Below are 16,708 nucleotides of genomic sequence, written 5' to 3' on the forward strand. Positions count from 1 at the left end.
ACAGTGTGAGTTAGCGCGCTGGCGATAACGTACGCACGGCGAGGCACTGCAGGAGATGAAAGCAACACGTACATTGCGGCAAAGTTGAAACGGGACAACTCCGGACATTTGACGCCGTCGCGCATCAAAAACGCTCGTCCCGCTCGGGCCACGCTTGGATCACATGACGCCTTGTCGCCTCATTATTCAATTTGAGAGCTGCCAGGCAGGACAAACGCAGCGACAAGCTCCTCTGGGAGCGCACGCCGGGCCGTCGCCATGTTTTGTCGTCAATTTGCTCGTGTAATGAAAGATCTTTGACGTCTTTAATGTGTCACTTAAAGACGACGACTGAGCGCCGTTCACTCCAGACGAATCCAATCAAATACGAAGACCAGATGCTACCTTGCACCCAAACTTAAAGTCAGTCGGGGGGAAAGTTAAGTTAGCTAAGGTTAGTGGTGAGTTGCTAGGAGTTGGGTTTGGTTCGGGGCAAGGGTGGGAAGTAATGTGTTACATTTTCTTCCATTTCTTGATGTAACTTTTTGGATCCCTTTTCAGAGTTTGCACGTTTTACTACAACGTGCAATGACGCATTGCATGCGAGGAAATGTGGGAATGTGTGAATGCTTGTCCTGTGTGCTCTGCCATTTACCCAAAGATAGAAGTCGGAGAAAACAAGACCCCACCCGCGACCCTAATGAGGCTAAGCGGTATCGAAAACGGATGCATAGAAATCCTCTGATAGCTTGAGGGGGGTGGCATGTTTGTCACCATATGGTTGCCCACCCCCCGCAAGCCCTACTAGCTAACAGGGCTGCAACCTTTTTTTTTTTTTTTTTTACTCATCCAAAACGTTCGTTTGCCGAGCGCTAAATGAGACCCGGCCTCGGCGCGGCAGCGAAAAGAAAACTGCGCTCGCTGTAAATGATTCTTACAAGTGCGAATTTTGTCCGTCTTTGACGCCGACGCGCCGTGGGAAACAAATCGCAGTTTATGCTGAAGATGAAATATTCAAATGAGGCGTGTAAAATAAATAAGTAGAAGGAGCCGTATACATATTTACACGAGACGTTTGCTGTGTGTGATATCGGGAGATAAATCCGAGCGCAGACGTGGGGAAGAAAAAAGAAAAAAAAAAAAAGATGCACAATGAGGCAAAAAGTGCTCTGGGATATTTAGTGCCAATAATTTATGAGCGCCGATAAATCATTTATTTAGCGGCAGCTTCAAGTATTTATCCGGCGTCGGCCATTAGAGGAGGCCGGTTAAAGCCTCGCTGCAGATATTAGCATATCCGCATTCATATTTCTTGGCTTTTTACCATAGTACGGCTCTGCTTTTAAGGGTACGGAACACCTCTTGGGCCTCTCACTGTGCGTTGAAAGTATTAAAAATAAAATATCAACAGCTTGTTTGGCGCATTTAGCATCAATATTTGTTCATTTATTTATATAGTTCCTCCCGCCGGCAAGCAGAATTCCTGATTTGAATCTGCGGACTTCAATGTTCATTTTGAAAAATGAGTAAACAAGCTGAATAACGACGGCATTAAACTGCTTTCAAAGCATTTAAACGTTTTTTTTTTAATAATAAGGAAATAATAAGGTGGAATAAAAGAAGTTGACGTTTGAAGCTTAATTTTACATTTAGATGGAGCCTGATTGATTTGAATCAGGTCAAATGTGTGTTAACATTCAATGAAAGTAAAATAAAGTAAAACTGCTCGCCTTTAAAGACATTTGACTAACAGAGAGGGACCAGGAAGAGCAACAGTGTCACCTAGTGGCATGAATAAATCTCGAATGGCTAAATGTCACAAAAACAAAAAAAGCTAAAGCATTACAGCTGAAAATGTTAAAAAAAAAGGGCAAGGGGGTGGATAATCGACGAAAGGAATTTCCTTTGGTCTACCCCTGGTCCGAGCCGTTAGCAGGATGATGTCATTTTTGCCGAGTCATGTAGCTCACTTTTTTTCTCTTCCTCTCGATGGCCAAAAAGGTTTTCGTAACAGGGTGGTGCGTATGTTGAGAGACAACGTCAGAGCATAATTATTACTATTTCAAATACAGTGGCAGCGAAGGGAACCATGACGGGACCCTGTACCAACTGTAAAAATCTACAATTCCGCTATCTTAATGCTAACACGTGACGGAAAACGGTATTGACGAGCTAACAAATAGCATCTATGTGGCGCTGTTATAACGCTTTAAGCAACAAATATTTGAGCACAGTTGGCGGAGCAACACTTAGTATAATAATACTCACAGACACATATTCTTTATCGTCTCTGAAAAACAACCAACGTTACTGCAGCTTTCGGAGTCTCTGACAGTAGTTGTGAAACTCTTCTTCGTTTGTGTCTGCATGAAATTGGTTATCAAGCTGGAGGGACAAGAGGGGGGGGGGGGGGGGGGGGGGGGACATTTGAAGTAGTGCTCAAGAGATATTTCATCTTTTAAGTGATGTTTAGGAATCAGTTTTACGACAGTCAGTCACGGTTCCATGTTGTCTCAGGACAACTATTATTTACATGTTTCTGTAATTTGTGTATGGACTATTTGAAATTTCGTTCTCCATTCTGGAATGACCCGTATGCACTGTGTCCTATGTGGCAGTCAGATCCATTTCCTGTTCTACGTTCTTCGTCTCTAATTGATGCAAATATTTTGGGAACGTTCGTCGTTATGTTTTGAAAACGAGAGAAGCTTCTCGCCGCAGATTAGCCGACAAAGAGCTGCCGGGCTGCGGCGGCATCGACGTCACACGCGCGCGTTTAAAACATTTAACCCACTTCTCTCCGCCGCCAAACGTCTTGTTTTTTTTTGAAGCCGCTTCATAACTGCGGGCTGTGCTTTGTAGCCTTCTTAGCGCACCGCCGTCGCACTCCCCCCACCACTCCCACCTCAGCGCTCTCGTTAGCATTATGCTAGGTGTTAGCGCTGCGCCAGAGAAGCAGGCAGCAGCCGCCGTAATAATAAATCCTGCAGGTAGCCTGTGGGTATCTTTCACATTAATCGTCTGCCTGCCGCGTCTTACGTGCACTTTTGAAACATTAACAAGACCTTTGAGAGCGGGCCGGAGAGCGAGGGGGGCTGGAGGGGGTCGGGGGTGCGGGGTGGAAGGGGGCCTGCGGGGCGCTCGCGAGCTCGGGATGCGCCTCGGCGCGCTTTAATGTTTTATTGAAGAGAAACAAATTATTTTGGCCTTTGCTGTTTTGGCTTCAGAAAAAGAGAAAAAGGAGACGTACCCCATCTTAAAATGGTAGCGGTGCGCTAACCCGAACTGCATACCCTTCTGCGCCGCTGCGTACCGCCTCGGATGGCCATCTTGGAAAAATACGCCAAAATACATGAGAACTTTGCGGTTACTAAGTAAAATTACAGATGTAAGCTGCGACGAACAAGCCCTCGCACCCACTTTTTCACACCTGCCACCATTTAAAGTGCCTCTGATTAACCCCAAATACATTTCAGCTGTTCTAGGCGGCTTTTCTTGACATTTTTTTTGTTTTGTTTTTGCTTTCTAGCATAAGCCTGAAGATTTAAGCCCGGAGTTTTGTGCGAACACTTATTCTCTTACTTCTCCATGTTGACGAAGGCCCCAATTCCAGCTGAGGAAAAACAGCCCTAAAGCCTGATGCTCCCACCGCCGTGCTTCACTGTCGGTATGGCGTTCTTTTGCTGATGAGCACCTGAAAATGCCCACTTCAAACTAAAATAGCAGACTCCCTGTGTCTTTTTCAGGCGTGGCCTTTTGAGATAGACTACTCATGATAGACGTGTCTACCAAATCCTATGTTTTTTTTTTTCCGAGCCGCTTCTCCTCACTAGGGTCGCGGGCGTGCTGGAGCCTATCCCAGCTGTCATCGGGCAGGAGGCGGGGTACACCCTGAACTGGTTGCCAGCCAATCGCAGGGCACATCGAAACAAACAACCATTCGCACTCACAGTCATGCCTACGGGCAATTTAGAGTCTCCAATTAATGCATGTTTTTGGGACGTGGGAGGAAACCGGAGTGCCCGGAGAAAACCCACGCAGGCACGGGGAGAACATGCAAACTCCACACAGGCAGGGCCGGGGATTGAACCCGGGTCCTCAGAACTGTAAGGCTAACGCTCTAACCAGTCGGCCACCGTGCCGCCAAATCCTATGTTGCTAAGTGAAACTGTCTTCTGGGTCTGAGTTTTCAACAACAACAAAACGGCCCAAATGACCGTAAAATGGCCGATTCAAATCAAAATGGCAGCCCTCCTGTGTCTTTAAAGGCATGGCTTCTTGAGATTTTTTTTGTGGGTCCTCATGTCGCTGAGTGAAACTGGCTTCAAGGGGCTGAATTTTCAAAAATTGTTGCTGGGAGCGGATATAGTACTTTTGTATTTTGACGTCGAGTTATCGAACATGAAAATAACCTTGGCTTGTGAGCCACATGCTACTTCATCAAGTTTCAAGCTAATCTGATGTGAGCCGAGGTGGCGGCCTGTTTCTGGTGACTTCATTAATTAAGCGAGCATATTACACATCAGTGATCCTGGTCGTGCCGATGCTAATGGCGCTAAAACGCGTAAAATGCGAACGCTGATGACGACGGCGCTAACAGGAAGCGACACCTAAGACAAACCGCGCGTTAGCTAGCCCGGCCAGGCCGCGCGCGTTCCACCGGCGTCCTCCAGAGTGCACTCCTCAATTTATGCATGATTAGCGGCGCTAATGCTAATTCCATTCATGTAACAAGTCCCCGTGCCTTCATTTGTTGCCTAATGTGCGAACAACACATTAGCGAGCGCCTTCAGCTATTAGCTCTTCAGGACGAGAGCTAATAGCTAACTGAGTGTGATTGGTAGCAACCAATTACTTCGGACACAGCATGTGGGATAGACTCCGCCCCCCCGTGACCCTGAACTGAAGAAAATTGATGGGAAAAGCGATTGATCTAATTTTATCTAATGTTTTTAAATCAAATTTTACCCATTTTTCTAAATTGGGAGCCAATCACAATGAATGTTCTACAAATACACCATATTTGCACCATATTTAATACCTCTAATGTAAATAGAATATTTACATCATATTTAATAATTATAGCCGTAATGTGCCATGACTACATCATATTTAATGTATGTAACTGTAATGTTGCATATTTACGGCATATTTAATAATTTTATATATCTGAAATGTACCATGATTGCATCACGTTTAATGTATGTAACTCCAATGTAGCATATTTACATCATATACCTCTGATGCACCATATTAAATCATATTTAATGTACATCTAATGTATCATACTTACATATCAAGTGTTCTATGCAGCGCTATTGTACCATTTTTACATCCTAATAAAATTGCTAATGTACTATATTTACATCATATTTAATGGTTGTACCTCTAATGTACCATCATATTGAATACTTCTAATGTTCCATATTTGCATAATTAATGTTCTATACACCTCTGATGTAGCATATTTACATCATATTTACTGTGTGCATACCGCTAATCAACAATATTTCCATTCTATTTAATATGCCCCGCTAATATACCATATTTGCATGATATTTAGTGTAATATATTTAGTGTACTATATTTACATCATATTTGATACTACTAATGTAACATATTTTCATCATGTTACACCTCTAATATACAGGTCTAATGTATCACATGTCATGACTATACACTTCTAATGTACCATATTTACATTATATAAAATGTTACGTATAACTAACGTTCCATATTTACATCATATTGTTTATACACCTCTATGGTACCATATTTACATCATATTTAATGTTTATACACCGCTAATGTACGTAGCCTGTATATGCTCAGGCGCACGTTTGTCAGGAAAAGAGAGAAGGTATTCCGGCTGCCTCCTGCTTAAAAATGTTTCGGCGCAGGCCCTTCGACATCCCGTCGTCGTCATCGTCATCATCATCATCATCATCATCATCCTCATCATTGCGGAGGATCGTTATTATTTATTTATTTTTCTCTGGCACAAAGCAGAGATGAAAGCGAGCGCTTGTCATATTTTGAAAATATCATGTGACTGAAGCCGGCGTTCGCTTTGTCGTCTTTTCGGCAGACGGAAACGTGTCAATAGCGGCGTCGTGTACGGGATAAACTGTCACCATTACTTCCCGCCGCTCGGGGAGGATGACTTGTCACGTCGCGTTAGCGCAAACACGCAAAACTTACGCCACTTTTGCTTTTCTTTTCTTTTATTGGGGGGGCGTGTGTGTGGCTTTTGCTTTGCTCCTTTTTTCCTATCAGAGATGATTTAGCTCACAAATGTCTCAAACGAACAAAATGGAGCCTGACGTGTAGCAAACGGTGTCGGAAAATGTTAGCGTCAATAGCATTTCCCCTCTTAAAATTTATTTTTAAGCCGGATAAAAATACAGTGCACAATGTTCAGGTGGCTATAGCTTTGTTTTTTGTTTTGTTTTTTGTGTGTGTGTAATTTTTTTGTTTTAAAAGGTAATTGTTGCTAAATTATATTTAAAACTTTTTGAAGAAATTTTTATATTTATTTGAAATTAATTTCTTAAGCTTTGAAGAAGAAATGACAACCACAAACTTTTGTCAGCCTTTTTAAAAAGATCTTTATTTATTTTGTATTTTTTTTAAATGACACTTTTTTGTTTTGGATCTTTTTTTCTTGCTCTGAAAAGTTCATTACCATTAAATTTGATTTAAACCTTTTCAATTACATTTCTTTTTTTCCAAGTTTTAAAGTCCCTTTTTTCAAAATAAATTGTTTTTAACATTATTTTAAAAACTTACTGATTCTATACATATGTTTTTCTTTCTTTCTGAGATTTCTGTAGATTATTTTTAGTTCACGATACATTTTTGCTCTTAGGTAATTGTTGTTAAATAATTTTTAAAACCTTTTTAATGAGATTTGTTAAAAAAAAATTTTGAAGCTTAGTTGAATTAAATGTTTTTTTTACAATCATTTAAAAGTGACTCTTTCTTTACAATTGATTTTGCTTTGGATATATTTTTACTCTTTTAAAAGTTGGTTATGATTAAACAACACATTTTATGAGGATTTTTTCCCCCCCGATTTTTAACCCGAATATGTTTTTTTTCATCCATGCATATTATGTTCCCTGTCCATTTTGACCCCTGCCAAGAATATCCTCATAATAATCTTCTATATGAGCTAAATTATGAATTACAGATCTTTTCAAAATGTATTAATAGCCTTTTTGACGTAATGTAAATGGATGATTAATCATTAAAAAAAATTTCAGATAAAAGTGTATTTGTTTGCGTTTTCCACCGCCCGCTTGTTTTTGGATAAAAACATCAACTATCAAAAAATGTGATGTCCTTTTATACCTAAGACATGAAAAAAATAACAGCCGTGTACGACTTGGGGTTCTTATTTTTAGTATGTATGATCATTCTTATGCTCTATTTTTTTTTCCTTTTTTACTGTTTCAATGTTAATGTTTATGCGGAAACGTGCAAATGTGGTGTGAACCAAAACAGTTCTGGCGTCTGTTTCAAGCTCCCTTTTGAACATTGTTACAGTTTCAGGAATCCTACAGTTACCACTAATGATAAATCTAAAATCTGTTTTAGTGGACACGGGTCAAATTTGACCCAGAACAGCCACCTGTGTATTTTGGCTTACTTTTGGAAAATTCATCAAATTTCAGAGTGAAAGAATAACATTTTGCCGATTTTTTATTGCTGTCAAATTGGACCTGAACAGTATGTAAGGATTAAAATGCGAACAAAAAAATGCTATGCTGCTGTTAGCTAAAAATACAAACATTATGCTAATGTCACGAGGCCAAGTTACGACCGGTGAATGTCGTCTTTGACGAAGGGCCAATCATTCCAATGCATAGGAAAATAAAATAAACATAGAGGTAAATATAATAATAATAATTATGTATTTATAATATAAGGGAGGTAAATATCCGCGGGTGAGTGATATTTAATTGGCATTTGCGTGTCACGGAGTTGGCGGGCCTGGAAAAAAATTAAAGCGAAACTCTTTGATGTGCCGTGAGATTTTTGAGCGCCGCACATTTGAATATTTAAAAGTCGACGTGTGCGGCGCCTTTTTTTGATGTGCCAGATGATTAGCGAGAGGGTTTGTTCGGGAAACTCACGCTAAATGGACGTGGGAGAGGCAACCCGGCGTAATTGCGAGGAGGCGTCGCGGCTAAATTGCACTTTTTATTTTTTTTTTAAAGCCGCAGCGTAAACAGTTGATTCGAAATTCTCATTTCTTTCCGCCGCTTTTATGTCTTAATGAGACGAGACGACAGACGCTTCAAAGGCCCGTCGGCGGGAGAACGACGTGCGCCGGAATAGGGACGGTGGGAGGGAGGATGGCGACGCTCCCGCGCTTGATCACAATCGCTTTTTTGTCGGCAAAATGAAAAGAAAAAGCGGCAAGACGGCGGACATTTTGTGACGGCGACGGCGTCATTCCTGCCAACTGCAGCAGTGACCCCGTTTCGGCAACAATCAGGCGACGGTGACGAGTTTTGAACACGACCGCGTTTATGCTACGCTGATACAAAATAAGCAGTTAACTATGCTACTTTCTACTAAAGCTATGCGGCTGTTCCTATAGTCATTTAAATCTCTCAAAAAAAATCACCAGGTGCACATTGTCTGCAAATGCTTACCGATATGCTACTAACTTACTACTAACACTCTGCGGTCTTCTTCATAGTTATTTTAATCCCTCAGGGAAAAAAAATAAAAATAAAGCTCCAAGGTAAACACTGTACTTGTATTACCCGTAAAGTAATTTTAGCTTAAATGCTAATATGACGCTACTTACTAACTACGAAAGCTATGCAGTCGACCACATAGCGTCAATGTTTATATGAGAAGTTGTCGTGCTATGCTATGCTACGATGCTACAAAACAAGCAATGTACTTGTATTATCCATCAATTGATTTTACCTCAAAATGCTAATTGTACGCTATTAACCAATTACTAAAGCAGTTGTCCACATAGTCATTTGTATCCCTGACCAAAAAAACGTCAACAAGCGCACCTTTGTCTGCTCTAAAATAAGCAGTGTACTTGTTCTCTATGTATTGTACTGTATCTGTATGTAACGACAATAGTTATATAAGTAGCATTAAGTTAGTATTTGAGCTAACAGCAGCAGGATGGCATTATTTGTCTTGTGTTTGTCCAAAAAAAAAAAAAAACAAGAGTAATTGACAGGCAAGCCTAGCAGAGCGCAAAGTGCGCGTCTTAGCAATGTAGCCACCGCTAACGTCCAAATTGTCCAGCTGAGATGCTCTCAGACCAAACTGATCAATGATTTTTTTTTTCTTTGTTTTTTTTTTTTTTTGGGCCGACGGGAAGAAACCCCCCAAAGAGGCTCGCTATTGACATTTGAGGCTCGGGGCGGAGGATCGATGGCGAGCGCTCAAGACGTCTGACTGAGCACCAGACGTCAGCGTGCCGTTGATTGATTAATTGATTGATTGGTTGGTTGATTGATTGGTCGCCGGCTGCGTAAATACACTCTCTGGGCACCCGCCATTGACAGTCAATACCAAAAAAGCTGTGTGTCTCGCTAATTGTTTAGCATTAGCAACACATTTCATTTACTCTGTTACAGTACATCTACTTGCTGTAGTCTTTTATTTTTTTCTGCAGCTCCTTTAGGCAGCAAATGAGTCTTAATTAAAGGCTGCCTGGGTGGCCGCCCCGGCAGCGCGTGACGGGTCTGGCGCAGCATTAGCGTGTGGCGCTAATCAGAGTGACGCTTTGTTAAATAAAGCATGAAAAAAAGCTTTCGCCGTCGTCGCCGTGATTCATCAACACGTCGCCCATCTTCCTTCTAAAACTCTCTGACTTTAAATAATCTAGCGGTGGCGCTAACGTTAGCACTGCCGCTAGATTATTTAAAGTCAAAGAGTTTTACCTCCTAAGAGGGGGAAAAAAATAAAAAGCTTCACTGATGGATTTTGAAAGAGATCAGAGCTGCCAGGAAGTATCAGCACATGCTCCACGTCCCCACTGTCAGCACGACTCAGACATGCTCCACTGACAACATAAGCGCTGTCTCTTGCTATATTTTAACACAGCAACTGTTAGCATGTTAGCATTTGAGACTTTCTCATTTGAAATAGTACAAGGCTACAAGCCAGGACGTAAAGTCCTTCTGCCTTAGCATTTTCTCAACTCGGGTTGTTAGTAAACCAACTGTTCGCATGTTAGCATTTTGAAAATCATCATGTGAAAATAGTACTCGGCTCCAGCATTTTATAAAGTTTCATTTGCAATAGTACCAGACTACTAGGCAGGGTGTAAAGTCCTCAGGAATCTGCCTTGGTACTTTCTCAACTAAGTTTGCTATCTTTTACTGTAGCAACTGCCAGCATGTTAGCGTTAGTTCCATTTTCATGAGAAATAGTACCCGACTCCAGGGGATGTGAGCATTTTTTAAAGTTCCATTTGCAATCGTACCAGACTACAAGGCAGGATGTAAAAATGCTTAAGGATCTGCCTTTGAACTTTCTCAACTCAGGTTGTTATCTGTTACCATAGCAACTGTTAGCATGTTAGCATTTGGTCATTTTTTATATGAAATAATGCCCAACTAGAGAGCTAGTTTTTTGCAGATCAATACCAGTGTGATTATTCACTCTTGAATACTCACCAATACCAAGTACCAGTATGACTAGTACTTTTGATCAGTAAAATTTCAATTAACCAAATTGACATATAAATACGAACCTTTGTTTCTTTCTGAGGCACATGATGATTCACCGGTGTCAAACCACTGCAGTGTAGCGCCGGCTACTGGCGAGGAGGAGTTAATGTCAGATTTTTTGTTTTGTTTGCCCCAAGTGTCAGTGGCTGATATCGGCAACCTTCACAATTATCCAATTCCTTGAAACAAGTTCGGTATCTATACTCGCACAGCCCTAATTTTCTTCAGTCTCTGAAGTCTGAAGTCTTTGAATTCCTACCTATCTGCCGGGCAAGTTGTAACATTCTTATTATTCTGTCTTAGCCTTTTTGTACCCAGGTTGCTATCTTGCCATATGTTAGTATCCCAACTTCTAGCATGTTAGCAGTTCATAAATTGTCACTTGAAATAGTACCCCACAACAGGGCTTGAAGTAGAATCTTCATCAATCGGACTTTGCGCGATCTGTAAGCTGCTTGCCACCTTCCTACATATTAGCATTTCAATTTTTAGCGTTTTGTTATTAGCATGCTAGCTGTTAGCATGTTTGTATTCTACCCGTCTCTCCTAGGCCTTTAGCACTATAACACTAGTCTTCCGGAATTCAACTTTTTAAGGGTCTAAGCATTTTGTTAGCATGCTATTTGTTAGCATTAAACAAATCAGTTATAGAAAGCATGTTTGTATTCTACCCGTCTCTCATTGGCCTTTAGAACTATAACATTAGTATTCCAGAATTCAACTTTTCAAGGGTCTGAGCATTTTGTAAGCATGAAAAGAATCAGTTATAGACTCAGCCGCTTCCTTTCCCTTTAAACCAGCTCAGTGTGTGAATAAAAGTATAGATTGATTGGTCAGCTGCCTCGTGTTTTGCCGCTCGCGATGGTGGTCATGTGCTAGCTCAGAGAAAGTGGCAGGTGGTCCATATTTCACCTTCTCAAGGGGGACAGCGGCAGGACCAAAAAACTGATAAGCACAATGGTGGCAACTTTTCACACGTGCCAATAAATGGCGTTGAAAGGCGTCCCGGCTTGTTTGGCGGCGCTTGAGCACCACACGGGCCAACAAGGTGCGATCGTACACACAATTAGCTCATGGCGCCCACCCTGAGGAAAAAAAAAGGGCCCGGGGCCTCTTCGCAAGCTGAGGCGCATCTAAACACTGCCTCTTACCAGGAAGTGTGAGGTGGCCGCGTCACGCCTGTTTTGACACTTCTGACACACAATTACTGAGCGGCATGTCCACACAAGCTCGCCTCCAGGAAGGCTTCGAATGCTAACATGTTAGCAGCTAGGACGAACCACTGCGAAAATAAAAGCAGAGCAAGTCAAATATGCCACATGTGAAAGAAATGAGACCACCTGACACATGTAGTAATAGTAAAAGCAGTAGTAGGTGTACTTGTTGTAATAGTAGTAGTGAAAGAAAATGAGTTAGTTAGGTAACTAACTAACTGGGTGTATCAGTAGTGATGTAGTCGTACAACTATAAATAATGTAGTTAAGGTAGTTGATATATTGTTGCATTGCTGTGTGTTAGTTGTAGCAGTAGTTAAAGTAGTAATAGATTACAATGATTGTGTTCGTATTAGTAGTGTAATATTTGTAGTCGTATTGTAGTTTCAGTAATTGTAGTATTAGTTGTATAGGAGTTTACCAACAAGTTTACAAACAGCTTGGCCATACTGCAAAAGCGCAAAAACTGACCTTGTGAATTCATCTTATTTCTAGTGAAAACATCTTACTGTTCTTATTTTAAGGCAGTTTTGACTTTTTTTGTTTTGTTTTTTTTTTTGTTTTTTTTGTTTTTAAAGTTGTTTAAAGAAACAAGATGTTAGTTTAAACATATCAAGTCAATTCATACTAGTTCCAGTGCTGGATCTTTGCACTTATTTTAGGGCCAAAATGTCTTGTTTTTATTATTTTACTTGAGAAGGTCTTTTTTTTTTTTTTTACAGTGCACCTGAAGTGCAACATTAGTTGCAAACAAACACACACATACACACCACCACACCCGCAGGTATACACACAAGCGGGAGGTGAACTTGTCATCTATTGGGAGGCCATCTTGTGTGCGCTGACAGGAAGGAAGCCAGGAAGCGTGAAGTGACTCTCGGTTCCAGGGAGTCGAAAAGAGTGCATCCAAGTCCTCATTAGCCTGTCTACACATGACACACACACACACACGCACACACACATATACATACAGTGTGCGCGTGTGTTTACCAACATCACGGCATGTCTGCCACCCGACGTTCGTCACAGCACTCCCGGCCTCCCGTGTCACTTTTTGGGAAGCATCCGACGGCATAATTACCCTACCGGCCCTCGGACGCCCCACAACCGCCGACAATCTCCGTAAACAAACACACACACACACACATACACGCAAGCGCACTGTACGTGTGCGTTGTTATTTTCCACAATCCAAAAGTGGGAAACAGCAACTTTTTCCCGCTCGGACTTGAAAGGTGAGCTGGTGATGTCACGCCATCGCCCTGACGATCGCTGGGGTTGCTTTGCATCTCAGGAGGCGAGCCGGTTTTGCTTGCCAGTGGTTTGAAACTTCCTATTTTTTCTCCAGTGTACTAGTGTAGAAGTAGTCATGTTGGAATACTAATAACAGTACTATTAGTAATAATAGTGTAGTTTTATTAGTAATGGTAGTAGTTGTAATCTAGCAGTAGTGGTGTGCTGCTGTTGTTTTAATACTACTGTGGCTTGTAGTAGTAGTACTACTTTAGCAGCAGTTGTAGTAGTATTCTTAATAATCAGTATAGTAGTGGTAGGTACCCAATCTAACGAAATCTGTTTGCGATATCTCTTGTCCCTTTTTGAGGTAGACGAGCTGGTGCAAATATCGGAAAGTGTTCAAGTGTCCGCAGCTTGTCCTGCCCGGTGCGCCTCCTCAAACAACAAGCACAAAGATGGAGGACGAGGAGGGCGGCAGCGTTGAGGCCGAGAGGGGGCCGTCTCGGTGTTCCTCGCATGTGATCCTCTTGATTTTAACGAGGCCACGCGGACCCCTGTGATGCGCCGGCCGGGGAGGGACGGGGCGGTTTGAACAGCCGTGACCCCGTCCTACCCCGTCCCTACCTCGCCGCCCGCCCTCCCTCCCTCCTGTAGCGTCATCATCATCATCACCACCACCACAACCATCCTCATCGGGCCTCTGGGGCCTGGCGGGCCCGCTGCCTGCCTGCCTGCCTGCCTGCTCGCAATGTTTTATTAAGCAGCTTGACTGCTTCACACACTTCTGAGGAGATACAGCAGCCTGTCAATCACGCCGCCGGCGAAAGTGGACCACCCCCCTCCCCTCCATGCATTACCCGCCCGTCCGCCTCCACAATGGCGCCCGCCCGGATGGCACGTGCGCGCTGGGACAGGCGGGCGGACGGCCATGTTGGCGGCATGCACGCGCGTGAATGTTAAATGTGCTAATTAGCCGTGTCAGCAAGAAGATGGGAGTTAGCGCTGTCTTGTTTGCGGGTTTGTCACAATTACTGCACTAATACTCTACAACGACAACTACTGCCCAAACACTGTACACTGGAATTCATGTAGCAATAATACTAGTAGTAGTAATAGCTGTGTAAAAGTAGGTAGTAGTAGCAGTAGCAGCAGTAGTGTGGCAGTAGTTTTAGTAAAGTGTTGTTTAAGTACTCATTTGAAAGTAGTTGTTTCGTGTTGCAGTTGTAGCGGCGTGGGAGTAGTACCTTATTGTACTAGTAGTCTGAATGTACTTGTATTAGTGTGATAGTTGTTGTAGGATCTTAGAAGTAGTAGTTGATTTAGCAGTAGAGGTGCTAAGTACATTATTATCATCTGTGGAATTGACTGATGTTTTCAGACATGAAAATTTGCCTTTAAAATCTAGTCCGGTCTTATTTTTGCCCGTTTCCATTTTGCATCGTGCTAACGGCCAGAGCGAGCGCGGCGGACGGAGGAGGACGCCGGGCTGGGGATCATGTGTGGCCGTGACATTTGAGGGGAGCTCGTAACAACGGCCGTGCAGCAGCTCTAATGTCTTCTAAACACGGCTTTTCCATCTCGGAGCTGACTCAAGTGCACCGAGTGTGCGTGAAAGAGCGCCGCGCTCCCCCAGGACCGCTGCTGCCCGAGCGCCGCCAGGATAAACAGGCCTTCAAGTCCACTGCGGAAAGCGCCACTCCGCTCTGTTGGACAATTGCTCTCACCTCTACTACACCTCACATACGTCAATATCAAAACATACACATTTTTATCATTTGTCTTGACTCGATAAGAGGCATCACACATTTTTATTGGCACTGGTCCCGCTGGGCTTCCATATTGCTGAGCTCGTCCAAATATGAGTCTCCAGCGGACCACGGTCAGAGCTGTTATCCACAAACGGTGAAAAACTTGGAATGGTGTTGAACCTACCCGAGAGCGGTCAGCTGACCAAAATTACCCTAAGAGTGTAATGACGGCTCATCCAGGAGTTTACAAAAGAACCCTGAACGACATCCAAACAACTGCGGGCCTTACTGGCCTCAGTGAAGGTTCATTACTCAACCATTTGAAAGACACTTGGTAAAAATTGAATTCTTGGGAGAGGCAGTGTGATGGTGAGGGGTTGCTTCATTACTTCAGGACCTGGACGACTTAATTGCAGATTATTTTTTTCCCCTTAATAAATAAAATGATCATTTGGAAACTGCATTTTCTATTTGGGTTGTCTTCGTGAGATATTATATGAGATATAAATTAGTTTGATTTGTATTTTTTTTAAACATATTAGTTCAAACATTTTAAGTGTGATTAATATGCAAAAAGAAATCAGAAATAGATTGGGGTAAATACGTTTCCACGACACTTTATACATATGTACAGTATTATATACATGTTTATAGTTATTGTACCAGCTGGGCCTCCATACTGCCAAACTTTACCTGAATGCACGGAAAGAGTTTTCCTTTTATTTACGTACTACAACATTTAATCCAGCGGTATTGTTCCTGGTGGGCTTCCATACTCGCCAGATTTTGCATAAACCCTGCAAACGAATAATTCGTTGGTTCGTTTACATCAAAGAAGGACTTCTTCAGATTAAAAATAAACATCCGCTAGAGTTGAGTACAAAAAAAAAGAAAAAGATTTTCGCGGGACAAACAAATATTTTCCGTCAAAGAGGTTGCTAACGTCCCGCAGCTCTGATTTGACATCCTGTCACATGAATGATTGAAGGCGCGGCGTATAAATATTACAAGTAAGAGCTTGACTAGCCATCATTGGCTGAAATGATCATGAAACATTCAGAGCCTTTTAGAAAATTTACACACTCGACTTTGAGGCTGTCAGCTCCTGCGAGCTTAAATAATAGCGGAAAGATGTTTACGGGGGGGCACGCTTCATTTATTTATTCGGCGTGTGGCCGTGAGTTAAGGTGACTCGGAGATGCCAGAAAGAAGAAAACAAAAACAACCAAAAAAATCAAAGTCGGACACTCTGTTGGGAAGATGCGCAAGGTCAATCAATGGCGGGAGCCCTGAGCCTAATGGATTGTGGAAAAAAAAAAAAGGTTATGAATTTTTAACCGGATTCTCCTTCATGCCAGACCTCCATTAATCAATGGGACTTATTGGAGACGATCAATTATGCAAACTTAAAAACATTTAATGACACATAATGAAGACGTCCCTTGGGGGGAGCTTTCTGGCCCGAGGGCGGAGGGGGACGCGGGGGGGGGGGGGGGGGGGGGGGGGGGGGTATTTGTGGCCCGAGTACGGACTAGAACAGCCACACCACGTCAATCACCTTGTTCACTTTTTAGTTGTTATTGCATCGTCATTTTTCAGGGGAATTATTAAATAATCAGAATGACGTATCATTATACCTTTGATATATTTTATCATACTTTTTTTATTGATTTAAGTGATTCCTTAGCCTTTGGTTCCTTAGCTGATAAAGCCAATTTGTTTTGCATTTACTTTTAATATATTATATTAAATTATATAAATACTTTTTTGCTAATTTTATTTTTTCCTAGCCAAACAATTTCATACAAAAAAA

This window comes from Phyllopteryx taeniolatus, chromosome 7, assembly GCF_024500385.1.
Source record: "Phyllopteryx taeniolatus isolate TA_2022b chromosome 7, UOR_Ptae_1.2, whole genome shotgun sequence".
NCBI classification, from domain to species: Eukaryota; Metazoa; Chordata; class Actinopteri; order Syngnathiformes; family Syngnathidae; genus Phyllopteryx; species Phyllopteryx taeniolatus.